Source organism: Rana temporaria, chromosome 1, assembly GCF_905171775.1.
Source record: "Rana temporaria chromosome 1, aRanTem1.1, whole genome shotgun sequence".
Taxonomy (NCBI): Eukaryota; Metazoa; Chordata; class Amphibia; order Anura; family Ranidae; genus Rana; species Rana temporaria.
The window spans coordinates 445,458,166-445,473,928 of NC_053489.1; positions in this window are offsets into that span (position 1 = coordinate 445,458,166).

A 15,763-nucleotide genomic window follows, 5' to 3' on the forward strand; every position below is an offset into this window, starting at 1 on the left:
AGTAAGACAAACCGTAAATGAATCGTCCAAGCCACATTGCTTACAGGCTGTTACAAAACAAAACCAAAATAACGAAACAAAAGTAAAAAAAAAAGATGGGGGTTGGCATGGGGAGGAGAAGGGTAAAGTAAGAAGCTAAAAGTAGGAAAGGAAGATCAGTAAAAGTGGTTGTAGTGTTCTGTTAGGCTGTGGGTAACATCAAAGGACAAAAGTCCTCTCTGCCAGGCCAATCAATCGATATGACTTCAATCCATCAACCGTTTTCAAAGGTGGAGCGATGAGAACATGTGTGCAAGGAAAAACCTAGTATTGAGATCATGGACAACCCCATTCAGAACCTCAGCTTAATAAACTTCATAAGCCCTTCACGCCTAAGGGTAAAACAAATAATAATGCCTAAGCACGATTGTGAAACTTTGACATGTGTTAGTAGATTATACCATGTTTTTCTCAGGAAAAATTGGGCTTTCATTTAGTGGTTAATGGTAATTGATATCTCTTGATTTTTATTATTATCAAAGAAAAACTGTCTGTATATTTCTTGTTACTGCCATAACCTACCACCAAAGGACAACCCAAATTAAACATAAATTACCCTGCTCCTGCCAATCGCAGCGATACCACATATGTGTATGTTAGTTGTTATTTGTACCCACAGTACGGCCCAGAAACAATAGTGCACATTTTGCTTTTTTTTTTTTTGTCCTACCTAAAACACACTGAGGCCTCGTACACCCGACCGTTTTCCTCGACAAAATCCATCAAGAAACTTGGTGGCAGAGCTTTTTTGCCAAGGAAAACGGTTGTGTGTATGTTTTTCGTCGAGAAAACTGTTGTGGAACTCGACGAGAAAAAAAGAGAACAAGTTCTCTTTTTTCCCGTCGGGAGTCTCAATTTCCTTGTCGTGGTTTTTCGTTTGGCTTGTTTACGACAAGAAACCCACGCATGCTCAGAATAAAGTATGAGACAGGTGCGCACCTTCGGTAAAAGTAGCGCTCGTAATGGAGATAGCACATTCGTCACGCTGCAAAAATGATTGCATCGTTTAAATGCTGCGCATTTAAATCATCTTTATAATGGTCCAAAAATGAACAATAATGGTCTTCTTTTGTTGCTGATATTCACACAGAGTTCTAATTAACTTTTTGTAACATTTTTCATGCTGCTCTCATGAATATTTTTTTATAATTTATACAGCCAGATATTTATTTATTTTTTAAATACAGATCTTAATTTTTAATTATTATTTAATTTCTAGTCATCTCCATGTTTTTTTATTTTATTTTGTTGTGTCAAGATACCACCATTGTAACATTATTGTTTGGTCTTATCTGATCTGTCCCTTTATAATTAGACCTTTTGTATTTTTTTTAAAGTTAACCTGCCTACTCACAAGCTAAATTTTTGGGTTGATTAAAAACACATAGGCAAGTATGAACTGTAAGAAAAAAATACCATTTATTCTGGTAAAGAATATAAATAAAATAAATAGAAGGCAGCACTGAAGAACCTGCTGCCATTTGTGCAACTCTGTGTGTGGACACTAAAATTGGGACATTGAGAAGCACATACAGGAGGGAGCCCAATCTGGTCCTGGACTCCCAGAGGTCAGGAACAGCAGCAGGTCAGATATATGTCCCAAGTCTGTGGTACTACAGCAGGCTGCCTTCTGTCAGACCACCTTGAAGCAAGGCCATCACTCTCTGGTCTTCCTGGTAGCCTTCCCTGCAGCCTTCCTTGCTGCCTTCTCTGCAGCCTGCTCTGCAGCCTTCTCTGCAGCCTTCCTTCTCCGCTTGGCTGGAGCCTGTGCCTCTGGAGGTGTTCGTGTGCCAGGAGGAGGAGAAGAAGGTGGAGGAGGTGGAGGAGATGAAGGTAGAGGAGATGAAGGTGAAGGAGGTGAGGGTGGAGGAGATGAAGGTGGAGGAGAAGAAGGTGGAGGAGAAGAAGGTGGAGGAGAAGAAGGTGGAGAAGATGAAGGTGGAGGAGATGAAGGTGGAGGAGATGAAGGTGGAGGAGATGAAGGTGGAGGAGATGAAGGTGGAGGAGGTTGAGAAGATGAAGGTGGAGGAGGAGGAGGAGGTTGAGAATAAGCTGGTGGGGGAGGATGGCTGTGGCTACAAATGACCGTGTCCTCGGTAAGTAACCCCCTCACCCCCTTATTCATCAAACTTATTAAGAGGGGCTCAAATACGAGGCGTTGTTCCTCAGACATTTGGCTCATTTTGGCCATCACGAGGGTGCCATAGCCCTCTTCAGGGGTGGTAGGCTGCTGGAGGGTGGCCTGTGCCTCTCTAATCAGGGCCAGTGCTGCCTCGCTCACCCTCATATCACTCCTGGTCCTTCTTGTAGGTTGGCGGATGGGAGGCACCTGGCAACTTGTGCTGCCACTTAGCCCTGCCACTTCCTCTGTGCCACTCACTCCTGCCCCCTCCTCTGTGCCACTCACTCCTGCCACCTCCTCTCTGCCACTCACCCTAGCCTCCTCCTGCCTGACACTTTCCAGACCCTCGTCCAGGCTGATGTCCTCTTGTGTTTAAAAAGGGGACAGGTTGAGTTTTGGGTTAAAAAATCACAAATAATTTTAAGCTCTTGACTGCTGCAAATTGATTGAAAATAAATAGAAAAGACAATCATTCTGACCCCAGCGGTTTTCATTCTTTTCTCCCCAACTTTTTGGGCCACTACTGTCTATTGATATTGAAAACACTTTTAGATCAAACATTAGATATTTTTTACATATTATCATCAATGTTTCTGCATTTTTTTCCACAATAAATTAATTTAAAATACTATACCTGGCTCCAGACAGCCAAATCCGGGTCTTCCTCCAGGATGGAAGGCTCCCCTTGCTCCTGAAAAGACTCACCTTGCTCCTGAGTAGGGATGAGCTTCGAGTTCGAGTCGAACTCATGTTAGACTCGAACATTGCCTGTTCGCCTGTTCGGCGAACAGCGAACAATTAGGGGTGTTCCCGGCAAATTCAAAAAGCCGCGGAACACCCTGTTAAAGTCTATGGGAGAAATATAAAGTGCTAATTTTAAAGGCTAATATGCAATTTATTGTCCTAAAAATTGTTTGGGGACCTGGGTCCTGTCCCGGGGGACATGTATCAATGCAAAAAAAGTTTTAAAAACTGACGTTTTTTTCGGGAGCAGTGAATTTAATAATTCTAAAAGTGAAGTATTACTTTAAATTTCGTACCTAGGGGGGGTGTAAAGTTAGCATGTGAAATATCGCATGTTTCCAGTACATAGAACTGTCTCTGCACAAAGTGTAATTTCTGAAAGGAAAAAAAATCTTTTAAAACCGGACTTGCGGCTATAATGAATTGTCGGCTCTGGCAATTCAGAGAGAATTCATTCATAAAAAATAAAAAAAAATAGCGTGGGGGTCCCCCCCAAATTCCATTACCAGGCCCTTCAGGTCTGGAATGGATATTAAGGGAACCCCGCCGTCAATTAAAAAAAAATGATGTGGGGTTCCCCCCAAATATCCATTCCAGACCCTTCAGGTCTGGTGTGGATTTTAAGGGGAACTCCACCCCAAATTGAAAAAAAAATGGCCTGGAGTTCCCCCAAAAATTCACACCAGACCCCGTATCTGAGCACGTTAACCTGGCCATCCGCAGAAAAGAGGGGGGGACAGAGTACGCCCCCCTCTCCTGAACCGTACCAGGCCACATGCCCTCAACATGGGGAGGATGTCCCCATGTTGATGGGGACAAGGGTCTCATCCCCACAACCCTTGCCCGGTGGTTGTGAGGGTCTGCGGGTGGGGGGCTTATCAGATTCTGGAAGACCCCTTTAACAAAGGGGACCCCCAGATCCTGCCCCCCTATGTGAATTGGTAATGGGGTACATTGTACCCCTACCATTTCACAAAGGAAGTGTAAATAGTTGGAAAAAACACACACACACACACACCGTAGAAAAAAGTCCTTTATTAATAAAAAAAAATAAAAAAAATCCAGCGCTGGTAATCTACTCGGTCCCAGCTCCCTGCTCCAACGTTGTCTGTATCCAGCGACGGGTGATCTCCGGTCCAGCGATGAGAAGATCCATCCATCCAGGGCGCAGCCACGCCGACCTCCTCTCTCCGCTGGACACAGTCCAGCGAATGACGCGGGTGAAGCTGTGACATTTCTTATATAGGGGAGGCAGGGCCACCCGTCACGTGACCCCACCCCCTCTGACGCACCCTCTGCTATGTCATTGGGGAAGCCCAGTCTTCCCCCTTGCTGGGCTTCCCCAGTGACGTAGCAGAGGGTGCGGGATCACGTGACGATTGGCCCCGCCTCCCCTATATAAGAAATGTCACAGCTTCACCCGCGTCATTCGCTGGACTGTGTCCAGCGGGGAGAGGAGGTCGGCGATGCTGCGCTCTGGATGGATGGATCTTCTCATCGCTGGACCGGAGATCACCCGCATCCGTCGCTGGATACAGACAGCGTTGGAGCAGGAAGCCGGGACCGAGAGTGGATTACCACCTCTGGATTTTTTTTCAATTTTTTTTATTAATAAAGGACTTTTTTTTACGGTGTGTGTGTGTGTTTTTTCCAACTATTTACACTTCCTTTGTGAAATGGTAGGGGAACAATGTACCCCATTACCAATTCACATAGGGGGGGCCAGGATCTGGGGGTCCCCTTTGTTAAAGGGGTCTTCCAGATTCTGATAAGCCCCCCGCCCGCAGACCCCCACAACCACCGGGCAAGGGTTGTGGGGATGAGGCCCTTGTCCCCATCAACATGGGGACATCCTCCCCATGTTGAGGGCATGTGGCCTGGTATGGTTCAGGAGAGGGGGGGCGCACTCTGTCCCCCCTCTTTTCCTGCGGCCGGCCAGGTTAACGTGCTCGGATAAGGGGTCTGGTGTGAATTTTTGGTGGAACTCCACGCCATTTTTTTTTCAACTTGGGGTGGAATTGCCCTTAAAATCCACACCAGACCTGAAGGGTCTGGAATGGATATTTGGGGGGAACCCCACATCATTTTTTTTTTTAATTGACGACAGGGCTCCCCTTAATATCCATTCCAGACCTGAAGGGCCTGGTAATGGAATTTGGGGGGACCCCCACGCTTTTTTTTCTTTTTTTAATGAATGAATTCTCTCTGAATTGCCAGAGCCGACAATTCATTATAGCTGCAAGTCCGGTTTTAAAAGACTTTTTTTCCTTTCAGAAATTACACTTTGTGCAGGGACAGTTCTATGTACTGGAAACATGCGCTATTTCACATGCTAACTTTACACCCCCCCTAGGTACGAAATTTAAAGTAATATTTCATTTTTATTGTTTCACTTTCAGCATTTTTTAATTCACTGCTCCCGAAAAAACGGCCGTTTTTAAAACTTTTTTTTGCATTGATACATGTCCCCTGGGACAGGACCCAGGTCCCCAAATACTTTTTAGGACAATAACTTGCATATTAGCCTTTAAAATTAGCACTTTAGATTTCAAATGTTCGAGTCCCTTAGACTTTAACGGGGTTCTAAAGTTCACACGAACATTTGGTGTGTTCGCAAGTTCTGGTGCGAACCGAACAGGGGGGTGTTCGGCTCATCCCTGCTCTTGAGAAGGATCAGCTTGGCTGCAGGGAAGGCTGAAGGCTTGGCTGGAGGGAAGGCTGGAGGGAAGTCTGGAGGGAAGTCTGGAAGTTTTTCTGGAGGGTTGTCTGGAGGGTTGTCTGGGGGGAAGGCTGGAAAGTGATGCCCTTGATTCAAGGTGGTCGTCAAGAAAGGACATTTTGCTGTAGCACCACAAGGATGGTACATATACCTGCCCTGCTGCTGCTTAAGACCTCTGAGAAGCCAGGACATTGTTACTCTCAGTCCTGTATGTGCCTCTCAAGGTCTCAATTTTAGTGTCCAGCTTTTCAGTTGTTACATGGGGCATGCCAGTGTGCACAAATCGGAGCAGGCTCTGCAGTGCTGCTGTCCTTAGCTCTTTTTTCCGGTGGTTGGGGTCTTTTATCGCCCAAAGAACAGGCAGCTCTCTTAACCCGTCAATAAATTCCCCAAGGAACTCCTTCTCATTGAATGGATTCATATTTTCTGCAAGACAAAACCAAAGACAAATATACTAATGTCAATCACAGTCTATAAACTATAGTAATCTTTATCCCCATATAGCCCATCAATCTCTTTGCAGTATAGGCCACTGATGTCCCAAGTTCAAATCATACCTTTGTTCACACGTTCGTCGCTTTAACGACTTCCTCCGCACACCGAAGTAGGTACGACACATGTGTGTTAAGCTTTATATACACTACGCATGTGTGACACTCCGCATACGTCGCCCGCCCATGACGTTCTTACTCGATGTTTCCCCGCCCCTTCTCTTTCGGCGCGCAAACGACATGGTGGAATTAGATGAGCAGGTGGGTGTCTGATATTAGGCCTAGCTCATCAGAAAACGACGACATGGTGGAATTAGATGAGCAGGTGTCTGATATTAGGCCTAGTTCATCAAAAAACAACGACGTGGAGGAATTAGATGAGCAGGTATCTGAAATTAGGCCTAGACCATACAGAAAAGACGATGTGGTAGAGTCAGATGAGCAGGTGTCTGTAATTATAAATTTGTCTAACGACGACACAACAAGCCCCGAGCCTGATGAGGAAACGTCAGAAACGTGGAGCAGATACAAGGCATCTAACATGTCCTACGCGAAAATGGTGGACATCTTACTAAAGTCTGATTACGATGGCAAGCATGGGCCCTATACCCACCCTAATTTAAGGAAGGACACAATTATGGATAAAGTGCAAAAAAGTCTGAATCGTCATTTTGGGGTGAAACGATCGAAGGAGCAGCTCAGAAAGAGGTGGTCAGACCTCAAACTGAGGGAGCCGTAACAATTAAGGAGAGTTAAGAGAATGCTTGAAAAAAGTAAGTACTTCTCCTGTGTCCCTATTATTATTGTTTTTCTGAACTTGCATGTTGCTCCATGTTGTTGCTTTTGCATATAGGACCTTAGAAAATAACGGTCGTTTCAGACACATCCGTTCGTCCACTACATACAATGTTTTCTGAAGATACAGGGTTAAATACATTTTTATAGGCCTGATTATATTTAAGAAATATGTTTACATAGGTGTCTAGCTGATGTGTTTGTAACTAGAATTCAAATCAAAATTACATCAGGCTAAAGGAGAGGACACTCAGCAGCTGTTTACACATCTGCACTCAAGAGCACTAGTGTGTGCCACCAGAACAACCATTTTAGGGTGACCTTCCACAGGTGCTCCTGTGCATTTTTGGGGTGTCTACATGTGTGAAACTTCCCAAAAAGGTGAGTAGTCAAGAATAGTGTTTGCCAAAACATGTCTTCTGCTTGTAACTGTCCAAACAGACACTTGTACCCCACTTCCAAGCAATGTTTAATATTCCTATTTTTGCCCTCAAATATGTGTGTGCTAAGTGTACATAGGGGACAGAAGACTGGGAGGACACCACTCCTCCAAGCCCAGAAAACCCACACCTCACCGCCCACCTCGCCAGGAACCAACACCTCACCGCCCACCTCGCCAGGAGCCAACACCTCCCTGCCCACCTCACCATGAACCAACACCTCACCGCCCTCCTCGCCAGGCACCAACACCTCACCGCCCACACAGATCTCAGGATGTGGAGGAAGGAGAAGTGGTTGAAATTACTACAACAGGTCAGTATCTGTCACCACAGATTCAGGTAATACTAGATGTAGGCCTGCATATTTCCTAATACCCTTTTTTGGTTTAGGGGATGATCATGTGGCAGAAGAAAGGCCTCGATCTTCACATTCCAGGACCCAAAATATACTCCTCCAAATCAAGGCGTGCAGTAGGGAGATGTATGTCATCAAACAAAAAATGGCCTTTATTGAGAAAACTTTTAAGGACATAATTGATGACTTGGGGGGAAACTAAGAAACCCCATTTTGTTTGTTCCCAGTTTTACACCCAATTTTTTGCACTTTTTCTAACAAGCCAAAATTTGAAGATGCACACAGTGGGTCAACATGTGCAATCTGCCATCTCGGGATATCTATGTCCATGTTTTGTGGGTGCAACCCCTTCCTTACAACTCAAGTAGGTGAAAGGAAGAAGGGGTTGCACCCACAAAACACGTTAATTGATCACCCATGATGGCAGATAGCATATGTTGACAGTAGGGATCAGGAGGGAAATACCCATTTTTCTACCTAAAAAGACTATGTGCATCTTCAAATTTTGGCTTGTCCAGGGGTGACAATACCCCCATCTTACTATGGGCAGGTAGCCAATTTAATAAAAAATTACAATGTCTGAGTTATTGCCTAGCGGTTTACATTGTTATATTTTGTTTTTCTTAAATACCCTAGAACTTTTGATGTGTTTAGTTTTGGTGTTACCTGTGAAATGGTTGTTAGTTCATAATGAAAACACACTTGACACTACAAGTAGTACACTAGAAAAACTAGGAGACAGCTAAAATAAACACAAGCAAGACATCAAAAATTTAATTTCAAAAGATTTTTTTAAGATTTGGCTTAAAATAATAAAGTTACAGATTGGCTGGCATATGAATGGCCCCCCTACCCGTGAAATACTCTACATACATATCCCGGACTGCAAGGGGCACTTTGGGGGGACAAGCCAGTACGGGCATGTTCTAAGCACGGCAAGGCAATTACACCTGAGGTAAGTCCGGCCTCAGGCCCAACTGTGGCCATATATGTAGGAGACGGTCTCTGTGTAAAATGCTGCAACAAAAAATAATGTAGTTTCATTTATATTCCGCCAAGTGTATCGAGGTTAAAAACAGGCGGAACCGGCTGGCCATCATCCCAAAGGCGTTCTCCACAACTCTTCGGGCTCTGGCCAGCCGGTAGTTGAACACCCTCCTTTCTGGGGTGAGGGTCCGCTTTGGGAATGACCTCATTGGATGCTTTCCCAGTCCTAAGGCTTCATCAGGCAGAAACACGAAGGGGAGTCCTTCCACATTCTCTGCATCTGGTGGCAATGCAAGATCATCACTCTGGAGACGAAGCACAAACTCCGTCTTCCTGAAGGCTCCCCCATCCGACATCCGGCCCTTCTTCCCCACATCCCCAGGAATTCGTACTGTGCTGACACCACCGCCATCAGCACAATGCTATTAAACCCCTTGTAGTTGTAGTATTGGGATCCAGAACGGGGTGGTGGCACGATGCGAACGTGCTTCCCGTCAATGGCTCCACCACAGTTGTGGAAGTCCCAACACGTAGCAAACTCCGATGCCACAGTCTGCCATTCCTGTGGCATGGACGGAAGCTGTGGAATCAAACAAGAAAAAAAAATTACTTTTGCACATAACATTGCAAGCAGGTTATACATAAACATTATTGGCCAACATCATTCTAACATTTATTTTAAAGGGTCACTAAAGGATTTTTTTTTTTAGCTAAATAGCTTCATTTACCTTACTGCAGTCCTGGTTTCATGTCCTCATTGTTTGTTTTTGCTTTGATGTTGCTGTAATTCCTCTCTATTCTGGACACTTCCTGGTTGTCTGTTTCCTGATCACCACAGTACTGGGAGATTTCTCACTGTGGTGACTAATCAAGGAGGTGTGATTACTGTGTGTCAGCACCAATCCAGTTTCGTTTTACAAAGCATTACTGCCCTCTATTGGCTCTTTGTCTCTGTACATCAGAGAACCAGGAAACAACAGCAAAAGCGAAACTAAACTGTAGGTACATTATATGATTGTTTTTTATCTATTTTTAATCATTTTTAAAAGGAATCAGTTAACTATTATGTCTCTATACCCTGTAAACAGTCATTTCAGCTAAAAATGTTTTTTCCTTTAGTGACCCTTTAACCACTTAAGCCCGGACAAATATGCTGGCTAAAGACCCAAGGTGTTTTTACAGTTCGGGACTGCGTCGCTTTAATAGACAATTGCGCGGTCGTGCGACGTGGCTCCCAAACAAAATTGGCGTCCTTTTTTCCCCACAAATAGAGCTTTCTTTTGGTGGTATTTGATCACATCTGCGGTTTTTAGTTTTTTGCGCTATAAACAAAAATAGAGCGACAATTTTGAATATGCAATATTTTTTACTTTTTGCTATAATAAATATCCCCCAAAAACATATATAATTTTTTTTTTCCTCAGTTTAGGCCGATACGTATTCTTCTACCTATTTTTGGTAAAAAAAATCGCAATAATCGTTTATCGGTTGGTTTGCGCAAAATGTATAGCGTTTACAAAATAGGGGATAGTTTTATTGCATTTTTATTTTTTTTATTTTTTTTACTACTAATGGCGATTTTTTTCGTGACTGCGACATTATGGCGGACACTTCGGACAATTTTGACACATTTTTGGAACCATTGTCATTTTCACAGCAAAAAATGCATTTAAATTGCATTCTTTATTGTGAAAATGACAGTTGCAGTTTGGGAGTTAACCACAGGGGGCGCTGTAGGAGTTAGGGTTCACTGTGTGAGTGTTTACAACTGTAGGGGGGTGTGGCTGTAGGTGTGACGTCATCGATCGTGTCTCCCCTATAAAGGGGATGACGCGATCGATACGCCGCCACAGTGAAGCACGGGGAAGCCGTGTTTACACACGGCTCTCCCCGTTCTTCAGCTCCGGGGACCGATCGCCGCACTCGAGCGGCGATCGGGTCCGCAGGACCCTCGGTCCCGGTCCTTCGGACCGGGTCGCGGGCCCGCGACCCACGGCTGGGTACAAGTACAGGACGTATATATACGTGCTTGTGCCCAGCCGTGCCATTCTGCCGACATATATGTGCAGGAGGCGGTCCTGAAGTGGTTAAGGAGCATTTAAAAACAAAAATATAAGGCCCAATTATCACATTCCTCACCCCCTCTGATGGACCATTGTAAACATTTTAGGGGGGGGGGGCTAGATGAGTTTGGGACCTCAAAAAATAAATAAAAAAAGGTGAACCTATACTTTAAAACACATTTGGGGGGGGGGGGGGGGTAAAGCACTACAATGGATCTTACAAAATACATTGGGAAGTGACTAGGCTAGGTGTGTTTGGGCCCAGGATAGCATGCTGGGGAGATAAGTGAAGGGAAATATGCATGTAGGCCAAAAAAGGGGCATTAAAAGCTTACAGCATGCATGGGGACAAAGGGGGCATTCACAGCATATTACAATCATGGTAATTAGGGAAGGAGGAAATAAATACAATACATTAGCATACATTAAATTCATTAAATGTGATATTAAAAGAGAAAACTTACCCTCATATAGTCGTCCTGCAGAACTCGTATGATAGCAGAACAGGTATCTGGGATTATGAGGCCCAGAGCCTGGGGGGAGATGCCTGTCGTGAACTTCAAGTCCTGCAAGCTTCTCCCAGTTGCCAGATAGCATAACGTGGCAACTAGCCTCTGGTCAGCGCTGATGACTTCCCGCATAACGGTGTCCTGCCTGGTGATGTAGGGCGACACCAAAGCCAAGAGGTGCTGGAAAACGGGGTCAGACATCCTAAGGAAATTCCTGTAATCATCAGGATTATTCTCCTGGATCTCCCGCAGCAGAGGCATATGAGAGAATTGGTTCCTACGGAGCAACCAATTCTTGGTCCATGAACGCCTCCTCACCCTGTTCATGGCCTCGTCTAGGCCTAAAACAATAAGACCAACACACCGACTGCATAACACAAAGTCTACGACGAGCAGGTGCCTGCAATATGGCTAGAAACAAATGTCTAATAAGAACGAACTAAACAGAACGCACTGAAGAACAGCAAGTCCTATGAAGAACGACCTAAAAAAACGAAACAAGCGGACAGGAACGTACTGTAAAACAAATACGACCTGACCACACGCCCTGAAAGACAAGATACGGACCCACAAGCACAAACTGAACCGCAGAAAACGATCTGAAAGCACGAAGACTGAATCGTCACTCACCAAACTTTTACTAACATGTGGCAACACAAGATTAGCAAAAGCAGCCCCAAGGGTGGCGCCAATGGATTAGAACTTCCCCTTTATAGTGCCGTCGTATGTGTTGTACGTCACCGCGTTTGAGAACAACGAGATTTTGTCTTGACAGTGTGTACGCAAAGAAAGCTTGACAAGATTCTCGACAAGCCTGACAAGGAACTCATCGAGGAAAACAATGTTTCTTTTACGACGAGTTTCTCGGTCGTGTGTACGAGGCTTCACACTAAGGCCTCGTGCACACGATCGGAATTTCCGAAGGAAAAAGTCAGATGGACTTTTTCCATCGGAAATTCCGACCGTCTGTATGCCCCATCGGAGAAATTCCATCTGAAATTCTGATGAATTCCATTGGAGATTACATAGAGAACATGTTCTCTTTTTCTCGGATGGAATTCCGTCGGAATTTCGATGTGAATTTGGTCGGACAAAGGTCCGATCGTGTGTACAGGGCATAACTGACACTAATGCAAATAAAAAAAAAAAAACCCTGCCCAAAATATCATGACCCTTACCTTGACATTTGACCCTTACGTGACCCAAACACTAACTATGGCACCGGCCTAAATCAAACCTTGTTCTAGGTATTTATTATTTATTTTTTTCATTGTTACGCACAGTTGTTTTTTCCTCTTCATTCACAGAGAGAGAAACACAGGGGCAGGCTTTACAGTGAATGATCACTGTGGTAGCCAATCAGAGGCTACCACAGCAATCGGATGACCCAGCACTGGGTGTTCTAGGCCTTGATTATTAGTACGGGACCCGGGGCTCCCTGTGAGCCTCCTGGTCTCTGTGCTGGGAGCTCGCTGTGTAGTGCGCTCCCAGCACAAAGAAAGGTATGTATATATGTGGCCCATGGCAAAAAGCCCAGTCCAGTAAAGCCGTATATATGTTTTATGTCAGCGTCAAGGGGTTAAATCAAAGTCGAATTCATTTGTATGCATCCGTGGTTTTATCATGCATCCAGCACGCCCAAGTTGTGGTAAATTATGAGATTCTATCTTGGGCTGTCAGGATCGGCTACTCCATCTCTTCCAGTCTTTTCAAACGAATAAACCGTTACTTCATGCTAGGAGGCAAAGTGTCCATCCAATGAACCAGAACACAAAGCATTGATCATGTGGATTAGCAAGGATTTCTTTGTATGTTTGTAACGAAAGGACTGTTCTCCTCTACTTACATATCCTATAAAATATTTCAATTGCCTCGTTTATTACCTTTTTTTTTACCACTGAGCTGCGTGCAGGCAGACCATAGAAAGCGAATGGGAGCTCATCAACTGTATGGCCTCACCTCACCTGCACCACCAGGTAAGACAGGCATACGGGGAAGGGTGCATAGACCTTGATACACACGCTCTATGTCCAGGTCTATGCACCTGTCCTGGTGTATCTGTCAAACTTGGCTGTGTAGGTGAGTCTGTACAGCTGATGCACTCCTATTCATTTTCTAAGGCAGGGGTCGCCAAACTTTCGAAACAAAGGGCCAGTTTACTATCCTTCAGACGTTAGGAGGGCCGGACTGTTGCCAGTGGAGTAGAAAATGCCTCAGTCTTTGTGGTCAGTGGGGGTAAAATAATTACATAACACCTGTGGGAAGTTTCCTTTCTGGGCCACTGACTCTGGCTCTGATTTTCGTCGGAGTCGCGTGATGTCTCTCCTGCGCATGTGCACGGGAGCCGTCATTAACGGCACAGGCTAGGGAAGAAACGGCACGGAGTTATAGGTAGAAGTCACAAAAAAAGGGTTTACAACCACTTTAACGCTTCTATTTTTTATATTTCTGAAAGCATTCTTAATTTACAGCATTTTACGCCTACCTAAAACAATTGTATATATCTATATACAGGCATATACAGCAGGGCTGTCTTAATGAGAGGGCACACCTGGGCACTGCCCAGGGGCCCCAGCTGTATGGGGGGCCCCTGCACTTTCCCCAAAGCAGCTTGTCCTTGATCCCATGCTGTCCCAAAATTGGGGGACCCATGATGGCACTGAGAGTGATGGATACACAGGGGAGGCAGACTGGCAGTGGTGCGCCATGTGGTGCAGAATGATACCTATTATTTCACAGCCAGCAGGGAGTGCCAGTGATGCTCTGACCCCGCCCCATGCAGCTTGAATGCCCGGGACTCAAAGGCTGCAGGGTAGGAGCTGGAGTAGGATCTGCTGAGTCGGCAGCACTGAGAGCCCACCTGTGGAAGTAGCATTGTGGATGGTGAGCCCAGCTGTCCAGCACTGTTTGCACCGAAAAGCTTGGAATGCCCAGACGGATTCTCCCTCCTCCGCCCCTCCTTCTGCCTGCATGATTGGTATAGGTGAGTGCAGTGCTGGAGGTGGACACAGAGCCAAAAGTTTACATGCACTGTATCTCCAATTGAAAAGGGGGTACTACATGAATGGAATAATGGTGCTGTGGGATATTAAGGGTGTATGGGGAAAAACAATGCTGAGGGGGAATCAGGGATGTAGTGGGGTCACAATGCAAGGGATATTTTATGGTATATGGTTACAGTGCTTGGGGGGAATATCTAGGGTGTAGAGGGGTCAGAGTGCTAGTGGGATATCTGGTGTATATAGGGGTCAGAGTGCTAGTGGGATATCTGGTGTGTAGAAGGGTCAGAGTGCTGGGGGGATATCTGTAGTGTAGAGGGGTCAGAGTGCTTGGGGGGATATCTGGGGTGTAGATGGGGTCAGAGTGCTGGGGGGATATCTGGGGTGTAGAGGGGTCAGAGTGCTGGGGGCATATCTAGGGTGTAGAGGGGTCAGAGTGCTGGGGGGATATCTGGGATGTAGAGGGGCCATAGTGCTGGAGGCATCAATCTAGCAGATATATTATATGCACAGGACAGCTTTGTTACTTTATGTACATTGTACTGTATGTAGTATTTTCCCACTGTTTCTTTGCTGTACAAAATGATTGTTCATGAAGTTAATGCGGAGCTCCACCCAAAAGAAGAAACTCTGCTTGTCTGACTCCTACCTACTTGATGTCTGTTTACCTGCACTGTCTCCATTGTAGGGGCCCCAGAGCATTACTTTGCCCAGGGGTCAATGATGCTATTAAGACGGCCCTGATATACAGTATCTGTATGTCAAGCCAATTTTCCTAGTCTTGGATAGAGTGAAGAGGAGTAACAAATTCAAGTCGAAGGAAAATACCCTCACTTCCCATTCTTCTGACAACAGTTTAACCAGACAGACAGGAAAAAACCTGGAAAGGGGTTCTAGCCCCCATCGCTAGCCCTCTAGGGGTTCTGACTGGATTTACTATTTAGCATCAACCCACTGTGCTTCTGATTGATGAGGCACCTTGTCTGTATTTTACCTTCTTAGAATATATAATCAATGACCTGTGTTTATATTCCAGGCCACTGATGAAGAACTCTCTTCGTAAAATGATTTTTACTAATTGGGCTTCTTTATCAATGGCCTTAAATGTAAGCATAGCCCCTTGAATACACTCTGTGGAAGTAAAATGAGGACATGGGGCCTTATCAGTCACAAATACAATGAATATCCATAAATAGTAAAATCCATTCATTCAGTTAACTAAAAGTAAAAATAAAAAATATAAGTATAATAAAAATATAAGTAATAAATAAATTATGCTATTTTACCCAGTATTATATGTTGTTTGAAGGGTTTTAGACTATAGAAAAAAAAAACAGTGGGGTTGATTTGCTAAAACTAGAGAGTGCAAAATCTGGTGCAGCTCTGTATAGAAACCAATCAGCTTCCAGGTTTTACTGTCAAAGCTGAAGTTAGAAGCTAACTGTTTTTTATGCAGAGCTGCACCGAATTTTGCACTCTCCAGTAAATAAACCCCACAGA